General features: G+C 34.3%; 1 protein-coding gene across 5 annotated transcripts in view; it reads left to right on the forward strand.

Moving 5' to 3' along the window:
* The window catches only part of LOC129743646 (sodium/potassium-transporting ATPase subunit beta-2), a 113,763-nt gene that overhangs the window by 73,195 nt on the left and 20,916 nt on the right, over nt 1-19,652 (forward strand). The window lies entirely within an intron of this gene.

A 19,652-nucleotide genomic window follows, 5' to 3' on the forward strand; every position in this document is an offset into this window, starting at 1 on the left:
AAGCCGCATGTATTTATTACGCCCCGAATCCCGAACGAAGTGTGGCATCGCGATAATCTCGAATTGGTTTACTCAGAGCTTATGTACTTAATTGAACATATAGCCGAAAGTGCCGCCTACGTTCACGTGAATTGGTTATAATATTAGTTCAAAGTTGCCGCTGCATTCGGTAGTATAATAAAATCGTAAAGGTTCACTACTTGGGCACATCAATAAGTAATTCAATCCTCTATATATTTTCATTGTATTTTAAAGATGTTGTGACAGCTATTTTGCATTTCAAAAGCCAATCGATATTGAAAGTTCGTCAATTTTTTTTAGAAATTTGCGAACAGCAATTTTTTAAATTTTCTCTAATGATTATTCCTAAGAACATCATATTTTACATCTTCAAACTCAGATATATTAACACATTCAGCACCGTGGAGAAATCTATGCCCAATACACCAAAATTTGTTCTATCTCAGAAATGACCAGACAAAATTCTTCCAAATTTGCATTCTCAATATTATGTGAAATTATAGATTTTTCGGTGATTTCGGCAACCTTGCCTGGATGTTAAAGGCCTTTTGAACTTAATTTAAAAAAAAATTAAAAAATGAGCTCAATTTTGTTTTAATTTTAATTCTTATTTTAGAACTAATAGAACTAATATTCAATTTTTTGTTTAAGTCTTAAATGTCAGAAAGAAATCATGAATTTTCATAAGTTAACATTGTAATATGTATTATAATATATTTTATCGAACTTATGTATTTGCAGTGTTCAGCACAAAAGCGCTAATCCGCTGATCGCTATTTAGTCAGCTAACTTTTTGTTAGCGGTGTTTTATTTTTTCGCTTCATTTTTATTCAGTTAGCGAATTAAAAAGTTACGCAATTTTTGGTTCCACTAATAAGACGACGGCTAACTCCCATATATTTGTTTCAAACTCACGAACTATTACTGATAGAATAAGGTTGCCAGAATTTTTTTAGCTTGTATCCGAGCCTGACAAATCCACACTATTTTATCTAAAAACCTGCCAAAATCTGGGAATTTGATTTCAAAACTGTCAACCGAAAATCCGGGCAATATCCGGGCAAATTTGGTCAAAACCCAAAAATTAATCAACAAAATCATGGAAAAAATTTAAAACTATGGAAATTTGTTCATCAAGTTTCATCACCACATTTTAAATCATGTTTTATGCGCCTCAAAAACCTTTCATGATTATTTTTCTAAAACTTGCTTCAAAAATGTCGTTTTGGACACATAAATTAACAACACAATGCAACACAATTTGGGTTTTTTGTTTGATTTAGCAAATATAATTAATAAATCCGAGCAAAATCCGATCTTTTACTGGCAACTGGGCTGGACAGGGCTTTTACTAAATTTTGTAATAAATATCCGAGCAAACCCGGACAATCAGGCAAGCTTTTGATAGAAGTACATATATTTATTGTTATGTGTCAAGTTAAGAAGAGATTGATTATCATTGTTTCTCCAATATGAAAAAGTGACTACGAATAATCTCAGTGGCGGTGTGTATCACACAGATTAACTTTTTACCTCTTTTTGCACGCCTTTCCTCAACATTCAAAGAAGAAGAATCAAATAAAGTTTTTTTTTAAACAATATTGAACTATTTTAAACATCCTTCAGTCAGCTTTTCTTTTTTTTAATATGGTAAGTTGCTCAGCTTCTTTTTGTTTTTTTTTAGTGATTGAGATATTTACCGTTCACAATACAGTTTATTACTGGTTTTACAAATCAGTTCTTTTTTAATTAAGACTAATTCACCATAGAATGAATTGGTATTTTTAAGATGTTATGTAATTCATTTAGCATTTGTTTTATATTCGGATACAAAATATATAAAGAGCCACATTTGTCTTGCATTTCTATCTTGCAAGTTTAAAACGGTAAAAACTGGTAAATGTTAATGTATTTGAGTCAAAAGCATGAGATGCAACTATAATCCATGCTCGACATAATTGATATTTTTGTGTTGATGGTAGAAGTTTTATTAAACTGAATTTTTGCGGGCTCCGACCAGACCGAACTAAGAAAAATTTTATACTGCAGATTTTTAAACTTTTTTTTTTTATGCGAGTCCGAAAAAACCTTAATAATTCACTGGGTCGTGTTTCTTGCATTAAAAAAATTGATTTTGTTGGTTATGAATGACGGAAATCGTATATAGTTGAAAATATCTCATGTGACTCGAAAAAATGCTGATGGCGTTCAGTTCGGTCTGGTCGAATCCCGACCATTTGTATCTTACGATGTAAATTCTGAAAGTGCTTTTTACGTACACATAAGCCTTGAAACGAATGCCACAAGGATGGCAGTGACATTTAAAAAAAACCCTTGAAAACTGGCTTGATCAGTTGACAACAATCTTCAAACCAATCCAACTGCTATAATGTTTAAAAATGAATTGAAAAATGTGTTCTGTCAGTCAAAATAACATTAAATTGTTAAAAATATATATATTTTTTCGGTTTACGTTATTGTTGGTCAAAAGTTAGCGATTAGCGATTTGCGCTTTAAGCTTGTAGCTATAACTTTTTTAGCTCATTTAGCGGTTCAAGTTAACGACCGCAAACTTTGAATGAGTTGGCGATTTCATTGGCGGCGATAATTTTTTAATTAGCGATGCTGAACACTGTATATTTGCATCAATTGTAAGAAAGGGGGAATAAGACAAGACGGTTTTTCCTGTGGCTCTGGTCTACAGCTTTTTGAGAACTATCTTATAAATACACTTCAGAAGCCAAAGCGCCTTCAAAATTTATCAAAACTGCAATTCATCAATTTTTTAGAAAAATTAGACCAGATCTTAATTTAAATTTGTCTTTTTTAATAGTTCATGATAAATGTTTTAATTCTCTCGAACCTAATTTTTTTCGCTGTAAAATTTACAGAACTACTATTATTACAAACAACTTTTGTTCTTAAGAAAACCATCTAGATGGAAAATATTTATCAAATCGGATATTTTAAGGCAAGCTTTTAATATCGTCATTTTCATCCAAACTTAGGTAATTTTTTTTTAAATCAATCGAGCATCATTCTTACATTCAATCCTGAATATTTTACTAAATTTAGATAAATATTTTTTTCAAAATGAAAAGCTCTGTCATCATTTTTTTTTTTTTTTGAGATTTCGATAACGATGATTTTCGATAAGATGAGCCATTTCTCGTTTTTATTTGATTTAAGCTTCTCTTAGCTCAAGGTTGCCAGATTGCCCGGTTTTTATTACAAAGTTTGACAAAAGTTTGGCCCGACCCAGTTGCAGGATTTCATTTTAAAATGCCCGGATCTTGCCCGGATTTATTCACTTTATTTGCCAAAACAAACAAACAAAAATTGTGTTGTAAAAATGTTTATTCATGCGTCCAAAACGAAATTTTTTGAGGAAGTTTTTTTTTAAATAATCATAAGTAGTTTTTTGAAAGCCTAAAATACGATTTAAAAACTTCTGATGAAAAACAAAATTTATTCAATTTTTTTTCTTGACTTGTGTGAAGTTATTCTTGGGTTTTTACCAAATTTGCCCGCATAATGCCAAGATTTTTAGTCGATATTTAAAAATCAAATGCCCGAATTTTTCCAGGTTTTTAGGTAAAATAGTTCGAATTTGTCCGGACTGGGTACGTGCCTAAAAAATTCTGGCAACCGTATCTTAGCTATAGTGAATGCCACGCCCTATGTCAAACAGCTGTCATCATTACGGAATCATAAAACAACATCTTTTTAATCATTAAGCGAAACAAAATTTCAAAAATAACTATTCAATGCGAATTAATGACAATTTTAGTTCCAGTGGGCAATAGAGGGTTAAGCATTTGCTTTGTTATCCAGATGAAATTGGGTTTGTCCATAAAATCATTATACAGAAAGTTAACGCTAACTAAAAACCGAAACCTGACTTCAGCCGTGGCTTTCGAAATTCCAGTTTTATAGTCTTGCTGGGTTCTCCTCTGACTTTAATGAGTAGGGTAAGTGAGCCCTATTTTGGCATGGTCCTTTTCTTGGCATGCCAACATGTCTTTTCATGTTTTTCAGGTCCAAATTGAGCTTAAAAAATTTTGAGTATATTTTCATTGCGAAGAGAATAATTTGTTTCAAATCTGTGCATATCGAATTTTTTTATTGTTTGTACTTTGATAAAGAAGTTAATTTTTTCAATCTGCATCCGAGGAAATTATGTTGGAAATCACCGTATGAAAATCAGATGAACTCACCTTTCTAGTGCAACTGTTAAATTCACATGCGATTTCAAACGCGGTCATTCATTTGAAAAATTTGCAATAAATACTCATGCTTACAGTTAAACTCGGCAAAAAGTTTAAGAGGTTGTATATGAGACACGACCGTAATGTTGACGTAGAATTACGACAGCCTATCTTGTGCCAATGTATTTTTCGTAATAAATTTAAATTTTTTTGAGTAAAGTTGATCAATTTCAAACTAGTGGTTGGCCGTAAAAAACCTTATTCAGCACTATTCAGTTGCATAACTAAAGGCGAAATAAATATAAGCATGTAAAATAATGTACATATAAGTGGTGTCAAGACCCATGGCTTAGAAATTGAAGTTTTGTTACTAAGCAAATTATATGCAAGCTCAGTATCAAACGCCTGCGAGAAAGCTTCTAATGATAGTGATGGCATTTAATAAATCGAGTGTTCTTAGATAAGGAATTTTGAATCTGTTTTTTTTCTTTTATTCAACGTTTGGATTAAAAAAAACGCTGCATAAAAAGACAAAAATTGAAGCAATACTTTTTTATACAACACAGTTTTTCATCAAATTTCAATTAAAAATCTGCTAAATCAACAACTGATCCCTTTCATCCACACGCTTAACTATTTCTTAGCAAAAGATGACGCACATAAAATGTGCGTTAATATATATCAAGTATGTACATTTGTTGTCTTATATGCAATTCTCGTTTGGTCAATGATTTAGAGTCACTACAATGGTCGTGCTAAAAACGACGTTTTTTAAACATTGATACCATAAGTCAAACTTGTGACAGCAAAGTGTTTTTTTTATTTTACACATAATAACTATGATCAATATGTTTTGATAGGCACAGAAGAACGCAAAATGCTCTCTTGCATGCAAACTATCCGTAGCAAAGAAACGCATAGTATTAAACGCCTATGAATAGGCAACGAATTCTTCAACATTAAAATCAAACGCTTGCAAGCTAACTAGTACCTATCAGTGCCGAAATTTTGAGCTTTCTCACCGCTGCCTTTGATAGAAACGCTTGACTCAGTGCAAAAGTAGAGAAAAATCTCCCTGAAAGTTCTGCCTCATGCGTCTCTTCTGAATCAGTATCAATTCGGTATCGATTTTTGTAAAGGGCGATAGTGCCAATATCGCTGTTCGAGAAAATTATTTTTAAAATTTTACAACTCCATAAGTTTCCAAGGAAAATATTACTTATGAACTCAGCTGATTACTCGATTTATTTACATTTAACTCATTAGCTCTTTTGAAAAATTTATACCCAAATTTATCATTCCCTCTAAGTCAATTCTTTTTCCGTCCAGCAATCACTAGCGTAAAACGACGTTTTAAGGTGGGATTATTGCTAATTCTAGATATTAGATTATTAGATACTCAACAAACGGCCCTTTTCAGGGCCAAAATATCTTTGAAAGAGTCTTGTCTTTTCAATGCAAATTGGTCGATCGGGTGGTGGGTGGTGAGGCGTTGGTAGTAAGTGGTGTGTGGCAGGTCTCGTGGGTGGTAGGTGGCGTGGGTGGTAGATGGCGTGGGTGGTAGATGGCGTGGGTGGTAGGTGGCGTTGGTGGTAGGTGGCGTGGGTGGTGAGTGGCGTGGGTGGAAGGTAGAGGTGGTGTGTGGCGAGGATGGTGGATGGCAGGTGGTGTGGGTTAGGTGGCTTGGGTGGTAGGTGGCGTGTGGCATGGGTGATGTGTGGCGTGGGTGTGTGGCGTGGTGGTGCGGGTGGTGTGGGTAGGTGGCGTGGGTGGTAGGTGGCGCGGGTGGAAGGTAGATGTGGTGTGTTGCGAGGATGGTGGATGGTAGGTGGTGTGGGTGATGGATGGTTTGGGTGGTGTGGGTGGCGTGTGGCGTGGGTGGTAGGTGGTGTGTTGCGTAGGTGCCGTGGGTGGTGTGTGGCGTAGGTGGCGTGGGTGGTAGGTGACAAGGTAGGTGCTGGTTATGCATAGTCTCCGCACTTTTCGTACTGTGGCAACTTGCCACTGTTTGAACAGCAAAACGATATCTGCATAGGATTACCGCTGGTGGGGTCCGTATGCAGATCGAATTGCACTGCTCAACGGGCAAACTGAGAATGAAACCGGTCGACCGGAGACCCCTTACTTTTATATCTTTCGAAGGAAGGGAAAAATAAAACATACCAGGGGGCGTGGCGTCCGTGTTTTTTGTCATTTTCAACCAGCCAATCAACGATGAGCAGGCTTGAAATGTCTTTTAAGAAAGATGTCCTTGAGTTGGAAAGTTTTCGTGACGCGAGATCCGATCGCAACTTTCAATTTGCCCCCCTATAGTGTTGCCGTAAGACGTAATTCTACGTCAAAAATCAAAAAATACTAGGAAGACTAAAGAGTGAATATTTATTTAGGTTTTGAATAAACATTTAAAACTAATTTTGTTCCTTTTCTTGGCATGCAACTTCAATCGAAATACACCACCAGTGTTGGAAGCTGGAAAAAATACATGTTCTTTAAAGAGGTATTTTTGGGCTAATGTTTTCCCTAAAATTTCATTTAAAACTACGCACAAATGTTTTCATACTAATTGGGTTGTATGATAAGACCGTTGCTATCAACTTAAGCATCGAAATAAGTTGGAGAACATAAGTGATTCGACTTATTAAAAATCATATCCGAGCTTTGAAAATGCAAAAATCGCTATTTGGGAACCATGAATCGAAGGTACATTGGTATGCGTGCGAACAGCATTTGCATTGCAGTCTGCCGAGCAAAAGCCACGTGGTCTCCTACAGAACACAGTGGTTCGAAATATTAAAAAGAACTAAATTAAATTAAGCATCTCACAAGACTTGACAAAGATGTTTTGACACAAGACAAAGATGTGATGATGAATGACACAAGACAAACATGTTTTTCTTATCTAAAAATTGTTAGATCGATGGCAATTTATGACTTTAGTATATAAAATACATATTTAATTGAGTTTTGGAATCGTTTTCTATTGCTTGGGAACCATATACCTACTCAGATTTAATTTTTTGGATTTTTGTTTTATTTTTTTTTTCATGGAAACATAAGTTGAAAGTATGTTACTTTAATTTGTCGGCCTTAGCGGTGAAAAGTGATGTCCTTTTTAGTAGGGACATCTGAAGCTTATGAAATTTTATAGGTGGATAGAAGGTTAGATGAAAATGAAAGATGTTGAAAATGAGCGGGTAGAATTTTATTTAGAAGCATATCATCACATATCAAATTTTTGTTCCTCACGGGCCTACTACTATGAAGCAGTAGATACAGATAGAGCTGCATCTACCACCACACATTAGTAGGCCAAGCGCGGTCCGCCCCACAAGGGAAAACTTGCAGTGCGGACGAACAAAAAGATGATATGTGATCGCTCAGATATACTCCCTTTAACTCAAAAACGCATCTATCGATGCATAAGTCTTCTCAGTTTGTTATCTTCGCATTTGTTACATCCGGGGTTTGGATGCGAAACGGTACGGTCGATAGTCTGATAGTGACCTATCACCGATGCTAATGTGTGGTGGTAGATGCAACTCTTTCTGTACCTACTGCTTCATAGTAGTAGGCCCGTGAGGAACAAAAATTTGATATGTGATGATATGCTTCTAAATAAAATTCTACCCGCTCATTTTCAACATCTTTCATTTTCATCTAACCTTCTATCCACCTATAAAATTTCATAAGCTTTATATGTCCCTACTAAAAAGGACATCACTTTTCACCGCTAAGGCCGACAAATTAAAGTAACATACAAACATTACGGTGGTTAATCTCTTCATTAAAATTACATAAGTTGAAAGTTCAGGAAAATTTCGTTTGCTTTCCAATTATTCCTTAAAATATTTGATGTGAGTCGAATTAAAACAAATGTTTTAGCAAGGTTTACATTCGTACATCTATTTGGCGTATCAAACCACTGCGCAACGCCCCGGGCATTCGAGATGGCTCTTGCTAGAAGCTCATAATCTCAGCTACCAAATTCAAAAGGGCAAAAACTTAAAATACCATTCAAAGAATTTTTCAATTTCTTACTTTATGAAGCCAAACTCCACAATATGAAGACAGTTGTTTGTTAGTGAAAATAACCCTATGTATCGCAATCGCATTGCGGAATTTCTGGACTTCCGACTTTTTGAAATGAAAGCTTATTTTGTGCTTCCCTTACAACCAAACTTCATCAATGTTTTCAAAAGCCTTTTTGTTGTATGAGTGAAGCCCGGTGTTCCATCGTCGCATAGAACTTTACGCTCAGCTGACGTCATTCTGTCAGTGGCCTTATATTCAGAATAGCCAACGATTCTGTTAACTGTCAATTGAGCATTGTTGGTAAAGATCTATTGCACTTTGCTGGTGGCCAAGAATCGGATCATCGAAACGGCAAGCAATTGGTACGGCGGCCAAGTAATTGGAGCACCGCAGTGAGTACTTTGCATGCATTTTACTCACATTTATGAAAGTTCCATAGAGAATACATATTTTTGTTGAACTTTAAGCAAGTCAGCAAGTAAATTCTTCAAAGGATGTTATATGGTGCACTCAACAGGAAGGTAGGAATGTCGATAAAAAGGGTAAACCATGCCTTAGGTGCCAAGGCCGGGTACATTTACCCTAATCGTTCAATAAAATTTTTATTCTCTCTAAAATGCAAAAGGTTGCAAGAGAAAAATCAATATGGTATAATCAGTAAGTAGTAAGCAAAATCATCAAAAAAAAAAAAACAAACTTATTCAACCATGTTTATCTGTTAGATACATGTAATTTAAAAAAGTTTTGATAATCATTATTTCAAAAATTTTCTTCAAGTTGATTATCTATAGATGATACTTGATCCTTTGGAATACTTGATTCCTTTGTTATACCTCGAAACAGAAATGTCTTATAAATATCAAATGTTCTAGAAAAATGTGCCAAACCGAATAAAACAACAATGCTGTTATCTTTACAAATAAAAATAATTTTAATTTTCGAGTTATGGAACTTTGTTCGAAAAATTTTACAAAATGTGATTTGAAGATCTTTTTTTTATCACTTTGAAATATTTCTCACACGAAAAAATTAGTATTAAAATATTGATTTCAATACATCAACCATTAAAGTATAGAAAGAACTTCATTATGACAAAATTTCAAAGCAATAGTAAACTTTCAATTTTTTTAAGCAGTAGTTTTCCTAAATGTATGTTTTTGGTATAATTGATCCATAGAGTTTCAAAAGATGTATTTTTCATCTGAATGGATCGTGACCATTGGTAATCATGAAATTAATAATGTCTGACCATTAACTTATGTTTATCGAGTAATTATCTTTTAAAAGGGGCTAAAAATACTGTATTTATCTAAAAACAAGAAAATTGCGCCTTAAAGTATACAATGACGCTAGGGTAGAAGACAAACTTTTTGATTCTCTTTGTCTGATACTTATGTACAAACTGTGAGATGAGAACTCATATTGCAAGAAATAGTCAACGGACCTTTTATCATCGGATTTTTTTTTTAGATTTTTGTCTAGGGTCAGGGCACCCTGAATAAGGGATCAAGTCTTCTTTAGTTAAGGATCAAGTCTCCTGTAACTTAAAAAATATCACAATTTTTTTAGTCTCACGAAAATGCTTCTAGCTCATCTACGAGTTCATATCTCGTTCTCACTTTTGGAGCATATTAACTTGAAATTACACGCTGTCAGAAAATGCAAAAGACGGCGAGTTGCTAAATTTTCCCAAAAAGATATGATGAAAATAATAAAAGGGGATCAAGTATCCCCATCCTCCTCTGCATATTGCAGAGATGAGACGGAGTAAAAGGTATCACCAACAATAATTTGATTCGTACATCTGTATACATCCTTATTTATGCAATATTTAAACAGCTGCATGTGGAAGTGTTGTTTTGACATAAATATGTCACAAATAAATACTATTAGGGGCAAAAATGACTTATTGCATTGATCTAGTGCAGGTGTTTTGAACAATAATATTTAACAAATTGACAGAAAAATCATGTCAAGTAGAGCTAATTCTTCGATCTTTTTGAAATTCCTATATTCAGTGGAAAAAAAAAACTAACCTCAATTTAAATTTTGCTTCACAATCATCGGCCAGTGTATTTTTAACGTTCCAATGTCACATGAAGAAGAGCGAGACGCGTCGCGTCCAATGTGTTTTTCTCGATGACGCATTGAATTTTCTGTTTGGCATCTGAGTTGAACTCAACGCCCATACGCAGTCGGGCATAACAACAAATAAATGAACCCATTTTGAAGAGCGCATAACCCGAGCAAAAGATGATATGTTTCCAAAAGTTTTATTTTTTTATTTTTTTATCAAAGTGAAGATTGTTAAATTTCGGAATGTTATTAGAGTAGCGTAGTATTATTTATATTTTTTTATTCGAAATTTAATTTTTCCCTATTATTACTCAACTCCTTCTTATTTCATCCTTCTGTTCGGGTTCGGTCTGAGCAACGTGGTACGTCAGATTTCTCGTCGAATCGTCGTAATACGAACCACTTTCATCGTCATCAAAACAAAAATATTCCAACAGCGTGGTGGAGGACATTAAATGCTCCGGTTACGACTTTGTGCAAAAATTTCAACAGACAGCGGCCAGATTTAATGGTTCCCGAGCGATCGTTTTTTTTTTTTTTTGTTCCTTTTCGGATTCTACTAAGAGTGCTTAGTAAAGTCGATTTGGATAAGCGAGCAACGGTATTAGAAATCGCTGAAACTTAATTCTGCAGAAATTAACAAGCGGGATAAAATTGTAGGAAATATGTTTCCTTACCCATATGGCTGTAAAATTTGCTTGCCCAAAACGAAGACGTAAGAAGCAAAAATGTTCTATTCAATATAGATTTTTTTTGGCAAGGAAAAACACTCACGTGGAGGTTTTACGTCATCGCGCTTGGGATTTTACTTTGAGGCGTTTTTCCCTACCTACTTTATTATTTATTTTCAACCCGTCTGACTTCATCAAGTCTGGATGTCTCGAAAAATTATATATTGCTCTTTCTGTGTCACTTTTCTCATCCTAGAAGTGGGAAGTTGTTTTTGCCAGACTGGCATGGCTGGTACTCATCAATCATTAGGCGGGCGTTAAATTTTCATATTGACAGCTAGCACATGGCGTCTATCTAAGAAAGCTGAGATGGTTTCTAAGAGTTAAGCATTTTTGAAACTACCCTATTCCATTTTTCGTCCCAAAACACTTTTCCAATCCTCTTAAGAATTCGTTCACAAATTGCACTTTCCCGTTCAAGGTCATGTGAACCGCAGAGCGCAAGACGCCACACAGTTTACACAGATGCTCTAGTTTCGTCACTCGACAGCATCCACAACACTCATCAATAGGAGGCAAGCAATCGCGGGCGCTCTAATAAAGGTTGATACGACTAGCTAAATGATTGAGGAGCTTGCTGAGCGCTCCGAAGTATATGCAGGAGAGATGTAGGGAGGTACTTGGTGGTTGTGTGTGCGCACCCATCGTGAACAGTAACAAACACGTGACACTCACGTGTGAGATTGGCCGTGGCTACAGGAGCGGAGAGTGAATGAGTGCGGGCTCTTGGAAAATTATCAGGCGAGAGAGCAACCACCCGGTAAATTTGAATCGGCAGAGAGGTAACTCAAATCGCCAGAGGGATCGTAACGATCTCTCTGGCGATTTTGCATCATCACATCGTTAGAGAGGAACACACCATACGCGTGCCTTGGGTGAGTGCCACGAATTAAGCTAAGACACGCCCTCCAGAGAAACACACGAAAACAACCCGAATCGTGTTTGTATGTTTCTCTTCGAGACGCGTGTCTGCCTGCCTGCGAGCGAAGTCGACTGCTACGATTGAAAGCATGCATATAAAAAAGACGGGGATAAAGTGCGACCACACCGTACGAGAGTACGATTCAAACTGATTTCGCATGTACGCATTCGTATTCGTTGCCTCTAGGTATCTCGGCAGGACAAACCGAATGAGAATTCTTGCGTTCTTTGTAGTGTCGCCGAAATTAACCGTTTTATTCTAAGTTCGGTGACTCAACTCTCAATTTTTTGCATGCTCTGTCGATTTTTGAGAGGACGCGCTTACTGGGCAGGGAAGATCCAGCATCCGCATACGCGTGAGAGGGATGTTTCAAATTAGGAATTTTTCATTGTTTTGGCAAGTTGAAAACTTTAAATCAGCTTGTGCAAATTAAATTATTAGTGTCTCTGATTTATTTTAATTAATTGGTTCCTATGATGAAAAAAATCCTTCTGGAAAACTAGCTCGAAGAAATTTTTATTTGCCGGACTGATCAATCAGCTGGATTCAAATTACTTACTTGATGGTGAATTAGTTTTGCTTCCTTCCACACTTTTGAAATGTATTGGATTGGTTTATTGCTTTGAAACAAAATATTTATTTTTAAAGTGCTAAAACATTTATGAGTAGATAAATGAATTCCATTAATATTTCTCACCGGTTTCCATGATTCTTTGAAAAATCGATAGATTATTTTTCTGCCCAAATGTCATTCTTATAAGCTCATGTTTGTTACCTTCTGCTGTTGTCTGTTGTACAGTTGTCGAATGGTCGAATTCCAAGCTCAATGGGTAATGAAATATGAATAACAAGTGGCAAATTACTCTAATTATCGAATATGTGAGGTTCTGGCCTACGACTAGGCTAGAGTTTTTTTTATTGTAGTCATTAAACAGCAAAAAGCAATAATACTCATCATGTGTGCACGGATTCACCGCAATTTTGGCGCATTTATTAGTTATTGCTTGTGGAAGATATTTTTGCTCTGCCTATCAACTAGTTTCTGTACCTTTCAGGTTCATAATCTTGGCTTTCAAGTTTCGACTACGCACAAATCAGTTGAAATATAATAAAAAGTTGTACTTTTTCAGTGAACGGAATGGGCGATACTGGCGGGTTTTTTCTTCAAAGAAATGGCGTGTAGATCAAAGTTGACACTTATCGTTGACACCTTCTATTGGAATCGAACAATTTCGTAAAAAGTTGTTTGAACGCAAAAAAATAAAATTGAATTTTTCGGTATTGCCCTAGCTACAGTCAGTGGTTAAAAACTCTAAAAAAGCCAATTTAAAGAAAAAAAAGCCCGAATGAGCTGATATAGTACACGGAGAAAAATACATAGATTTGTCAGTTAAATTAAGTGTCATCAGGAACATAAATATGGTTGTTTGGTTCTGACCCGAAAATTCTATTAAGCAAACCATCAGATTATGCGATGATACGAAAGAATAAATGGCTGATTTAGCAATTACATCGATGCTTATACCGTATGCCGAGTGTTGCACTAGTTTTCAAATGGAAATGGTTCCGCTTATCATCAAAAATAATCATGAAAAAAGGATGTTGCAAATTTTTTTTTACTTTGACTGTAACTCCTCAGGGTGATGTGATAGGACTTTGACATGTTCAACAAACTTTTGTATTTTGTTCAGATAAACAAGCCCTCAAAGCGAAGACATCAAAGCCCTAATTTGATAAAGGTAAGCAATTTTATCTCGCTATCAGTGGACTTTTCAGAACAAATTTTGATACGAGCTCTGTAAAATTGAATAATGTTGCTGAAGACATCAAATGTCTATCTCTTCATCCCAGGGCGCTATAAATTTCGTACAGCTAGATTGATGTTCTGCACCACTGTGCAGTGTTATTATAGAATTTACTATTAGAATATTTAAATCTTAATCTTAAAATCTTAAAATCTTAGAATCTTAAAAAATAGCCAAATCTACAATTTTTTGGACTATTTTAGTAATTTGCTGTTGAAAAATCCTCTACTGCCAAATCAATTTAATATAAACATTAATTGTTCGTAGATTTCGATGTTGATTGAGCAAGACCAAAATAGTAGGTTTAATAAAAAAACAGTGGCATTAAAAGCCAACTATACGAGTATTTATAACAACTTAATAACTTTTTTATCCGTCTATGGTCTTAAGCAAAAACATTATTTTTAGTTACCGACAAATTCTAAGCCATTTCAAAACCAATTTAGTAAAAACGCTGATCAGATCAAAATTGAACATTTAAACGAACTGAAATGAGTGAATCAAGCTTTTATATTATTATTTACATGGATAAATATATCAAACATAAACTTTGACATTCATGTAACATGATCAAAGGTCTTTCCAGCACATTTCAGATAAAGCCTCCAAAGATCGCTCAAAGTGGTGATTTTAAATGGTTAAAAATCATCAAGAAGATAATCTCGAAGAAGCTCGATTGCTCATCTTCACTGAGCCATGCTTAACTACATTCAGTGGCATAAAAAATAGTAGCATTCAATTTTCCCTTAGAAAATTCTTTAAAGAATTTACTGGCTAACTTCCTAAGAGTTCAGCAAAAATATGTTTTCTCTAAGGAACTTTCATAAATGTGAGACAAACTCTTGGCCACCAGCAATTTGAAATAGATCTTTACTAACAACTCTCGATTGACAGTTAACAGTTGAATTTCTAGAGACCATAAATTACTAGGGAAATACTCCAGGAGACTTGCGACAGGTTGATATTTTCACTACCGAGCAACTTAAGAAATTGAAGTATTCCTTGAATGGTAGGATTTAAAATTTTGCGCTTTTGAATTTACTAAAAAAATGTAAATTTAATTAAAACAAATTAATTTGGATTTACTTCTAATATTTTGAAATTACATTTTGAAATAACTCGATTTTTCCTGAATTCTATATACTAGCGAAACTTTTTTGTGGAGAAACGAATCCAACTGTAAGTTGAAATTTCAGGGACTAGACAAGATGAAAATTAATGTTGAAAAACATGCGAAAAAATTCACCTTGTCTCCCGGTAGGACTTGAACCCACATCTAGCGCCTCTCCGGGGCCCATGTATTAACATTCTACTACAGGAGACAACCTGGCATATGAAAGTTATACTGGTCGAGTGTATACTTTTTCCACAAAAAAATACAAAACTGAATAAAGGTGTTCCGAGCAAAACAGAACGAATCCAAAACATAAATAATTGTGTGGTTTCTATATGAAAGTTATAAATTGCAATCGGTCTTACAGTTTTTAAACAAAAAAAAACATCTTAAATTTTGCGAGTTGCTTTAATTTAACTAAGTTTTTCTGATTTTTAACCACTGTGTACTGTGGGAGACCACGCAGCATTTGCTCGGCAAATTGCCAATGCTGTTTGTAGGGGAAAGGTTTCCAAAATGGGCCTATCGGGTTAAATGACCCTACGGCCGTTTGACGAAATGGCTGACAAGACAACATATCTAAGCAATGCATTTTAAGCGAAATACGCTTTGAACATAAGGCAAGAAAGAATTTCATGAATAAACCTTTTGATGTAATATTTTGACTTTTAAAAATTATACGTAAAAATGCTCAAAACTAAAAGTTGGGTGGTTTTTGTTTCTTACTCTAATGAAGCTTAGAAGTAAAACAAATTTAAGCTTTTATGATGGTTTCAAAATGATTGGAAAGTGGAATAAGAGATTGTTTTTGTATGCCCCCATCATGTTTGTAAAATGCCACTATCCTAAAATAACAGGTTAAAAAGAATAAATATATGTTTTTGATCATTAAAACTTCGAATTTAAGCTCTAATTAACATCTTTAAAGAGAATTGAAGATCTCAAAACAGATGTGATAATTTTTTTCGTATGGATGAATTGCCTCCATAATATGGCAACCCTAACTTTTGTTTTATTCTATAAAATACTAAAAGGAAAAGATTTTTATAATACTTCAGCTTTGTCGTATGGAAGTTATCAGTTTCTAGCATTCCCAATGAAATTGTACGGAAATATTGCCAAAAAACAGAAATTTTGCCTAAAACATAAATAGGCGCATTTAGCCCGCACGTTTTGAGGTTCGTCAATTTTGACAACAGTTATAGTAAAATCGATTTCTCAAAAACTGAAGGAGATTTCAACATAAAAATTACTCCAATGTATAGAAAACAGATGTCTGCTCATGTTTATATAGTTTTTGTACACATATTCGATGAAATATTTGATTTAATCAGTATTCTGCTTAAAAGGCGCATATAGCCCGCTCCTCCCCTACGCATACAAATGTACCCACGATTTATGGTGCCCGAATTTCGATTTCTGCATATATTATGACTTTTCATAAGTCTAAACAATAATATTTGCAACCCTATTTCGAAGCCAGAGTTGATAGAAACGGTATGATTAAGAAACACATTTGGTATGAAAATATTTGAGCGTAGTTTTAAATCAAATTTGAGTGAAAACAACAGCCGCTTCCAACACTGATGGTGTATTTCGATCGAAGTTGCATGCCAAGAAAAAAATTGATTTAAAATTTCCATTCAAAACCTAATGAAATATTCATTCCTTATTTAAGTTGTATTTTTGGATTTTTGCAGAGTTTAAATGTAGGATTGAGCATTTATTGCAAATTTTTCAAATAAATGTCCACGTTTAAAATCGCTTTTGAATTTGACAGTTGCACTAGAAAGGTGAGTTCATCTGATTCTGATATGGTGATTTTCGACATAATTGGTTCGTATACAGTTAAAAAAAATTGACTACTCTAATAAAGTACAATCAATACAAAAAAATGGGTCTGTATAGTTTTTAAAGAAATTATTCTCTTCCCAATGAAAATGTATTCAAAATTTTTGAGCTCAATTTGGGCCTGAAAAATATGAAATGGCATGTTGGCATGCCAAGAAAGAGATCATGCCTAAATACGGCTCACTTGTCCCAGTGATTTTCGGAACATTTATCAAGAGGGTAAAAAAGCTGAAAAAGGCTTTTAAATAAAATCATCTATAACTTATAGTTTAGAACACCTTGAATGCCTTAAAATAAATCAATATTTTTAAACTAATTTGTTTGTGAAGTTTGGAACCAATAAAAAAATACACCAATCTCTTAATAGCTCCAAAACTGTGAAAAATATATTGAACAGCTTTAAATCGATAAGATCAATTTAAAGCTGCTTAAAGTTCTTCAAATAACATGAGACAGATTGATACACTTGAAAGAACCTAACATAGATTGATATAAATTGAGACCCTGAAAAAACTGTACCGGAGTTAAAAATGAAAGGTGTCCAAAACTTACATTAGACGGGTTATTTAAGACTTTGCATTTTCAGAAATGCCTATGGCATGTTACTTAGCGAAAAATTTAAGTTTTTATCGATACTTCCAAGTCTCACAATAAAGCTGGAAAAAATGAAACTCTAATTTCTACACTTAAGTCGCACATACAGATGTTAAAACGACTATAATCGAAACAAATATAGTATTTTTAATTTAAGCTATCGAGAATCGCTTTTTGCTAACTTGCGAAGCTTTGAATTGTAATGGCGATTTTTCAAAAGCCCGGTCAGTTAAAAAAAGAGGGTTACCGTAAAACGGGGTAACTTTGATCACCGGGGTAACTTTGACCATCAATAAATTTTTCCACATTATCATCAATAACTTAATCTATAGTTTGAATTTTTGAAAACTGTTTTTTATGATTGAAAGCCTATTTATTGAGTATCAAAAAGACAAAATTTGCTTTGTATTTGAAATTGTTTTCTGTTAGTAAAAATGTAATTTCAAAATCATAAATTATCTATATTTTCCAAGGCTCGCAAAAAATTAGCTCTCCTGATGATACCAAAAAGTATTTAGAAGCAAATGAGTGGTTAAATGTGAAAGAACAACTTTTATTCTTTGTATATGTATAGTTATAGTGCTATTTTTATAGTCACTGAATGATAAATTTTTGATATTTAAAATATAAGTATATTTTCAAAGAGTAAGCCCTTATTGGACAAATGGATAGGAATCCTATCAAATGATAAACTTTTAAGAAAAAAAATGAAAATGAAAATAGTGGGAGGGCCTAGGGGAATGTGTGAAGGTAAAATTTCATTTGTATTTTGAAGCTAAAACAATTTAGCAATTATTATAATTTTTGCCCCTAGATGTATGCAGCATCATTGTTTTTTTTCGATTATAAATGTTTTTAAAGAAAACGTAGACAAGCAAGGTAAAATTGATAAATTAAAATTTTTAAACAATTATAAAGGTGTTTTGTATCCTTTATAATAAAGAAAACTCGTTTAAACCGTCAAAATGGAGACTGATCAATGTAACCCCAAAGCATCAATTCCCGAACAAAGACGAAATCGATTTTTCAATCAAATTTAAAGCAGTCCAATAAATTTCTGCAACCATGTTTTACGTTCATAGGAGTCCAGTACTGGTTTTAAAAATATGAAACATACCACATTCCCCTTAACAGGAAAAATAATCGAGAAATATTGCAAAAAATGATCAATATTACCCCGAATTACGGTACCAATTTTCAATGCTCTAATCTTCAAAAAAGGCAGTAAAGAGGTCTGATTTAAGTTAAGCATATGAGACCAAAGTAGAGACAAAAAAATTTACATTTCATTAAGTAAGCAACTCAAATTTCAAAAACTCTAAGTAACTCAATAAAAGTCATTTGGTAAAGTTTGGCCCACGGCATTGCAAATCACAGCTGTTACTGTTTGGAGGAGCGACTTTTATCAGCCTTTGACCTGTAAGTGTTAAATAGAATTGAAAACGTAAACATTTTCAATATCAACGTATTTTAATTTGAAATTGGATTCCACAACTGGTACAATAATAGTTTCAAGCAACAAATACTCAGCTTGCACGAATATCACCGAAATAAATGTGGGCCAACAATTGTTGCAAGTTGCTATGAAGATCCGGAAAAGAAAGCAATCTTCTCGGTAGTGTTTAGAGCCAGATAAAATTATCTCGGACTGTTCTGCTCCATAATCACAGATTCGTTGCGTCCAACAAGTTGCGACAAATTGGCGAACATCCCATCTATGAGTTCGGTAGATTTGTTGAATATTCATAATTCATTGAGGAAAGCTACTTTTTCTGTTTATGCTTGAGTTGAGATACATATAACTCAAAAAAATATTAGAAATTTTTGAAACAAAATGTAGTTCACTAATGATTGAGCATAAGCAAGAAAAAAACCATTTTTACTCGCCTCTTTGATAGAATTATGTAAGATGGATCGGTTGAGTTTTTTTTTTTTTCAAGAAGATATGTCATAAGATCCTGGTTTAGCTTACCACCATTTATGCGTTGAAATTTCCACTAAATAAACACCTAAATAGCCACGTCCGTTAGGAAAGCGGAAACCCATTCATACACAATTTTCCACCACATGTACATACAAACGTTTGATGGGGCAAACCTTTGACATTCTAATCCGTCGCAGACGATCCTTCATGGCAAAGGGAAAAAATATGGGAAAGAAAAGTTACTGCCAAGTTACAAAAAGCGAAAGAAAAGAAGAAAAAAAGCTCACAGAAAACCAATCCAATTTTCACCGCCCCAGGGAAACAAACGAACCAACTGAAAAACGAAAGAGGAGAAGAAAGCAAACACCAGAGCG

The sequence above is a fragment of the Uranotaenia lowii genome, chromosome 2 (assembly GCF_029784155.1).
Source record: "Uranotaenia lowii strain MFRU-FL chromosome 2, ASM2978415v1, whole genome shotgun sequence".
Classification (NCBI taxonomy): Eukaryota; Metazoa; Arthropoda; class Insecta; order Diptera; family Culicidae; genus Uranotaenia; species Uranotaenia lowii.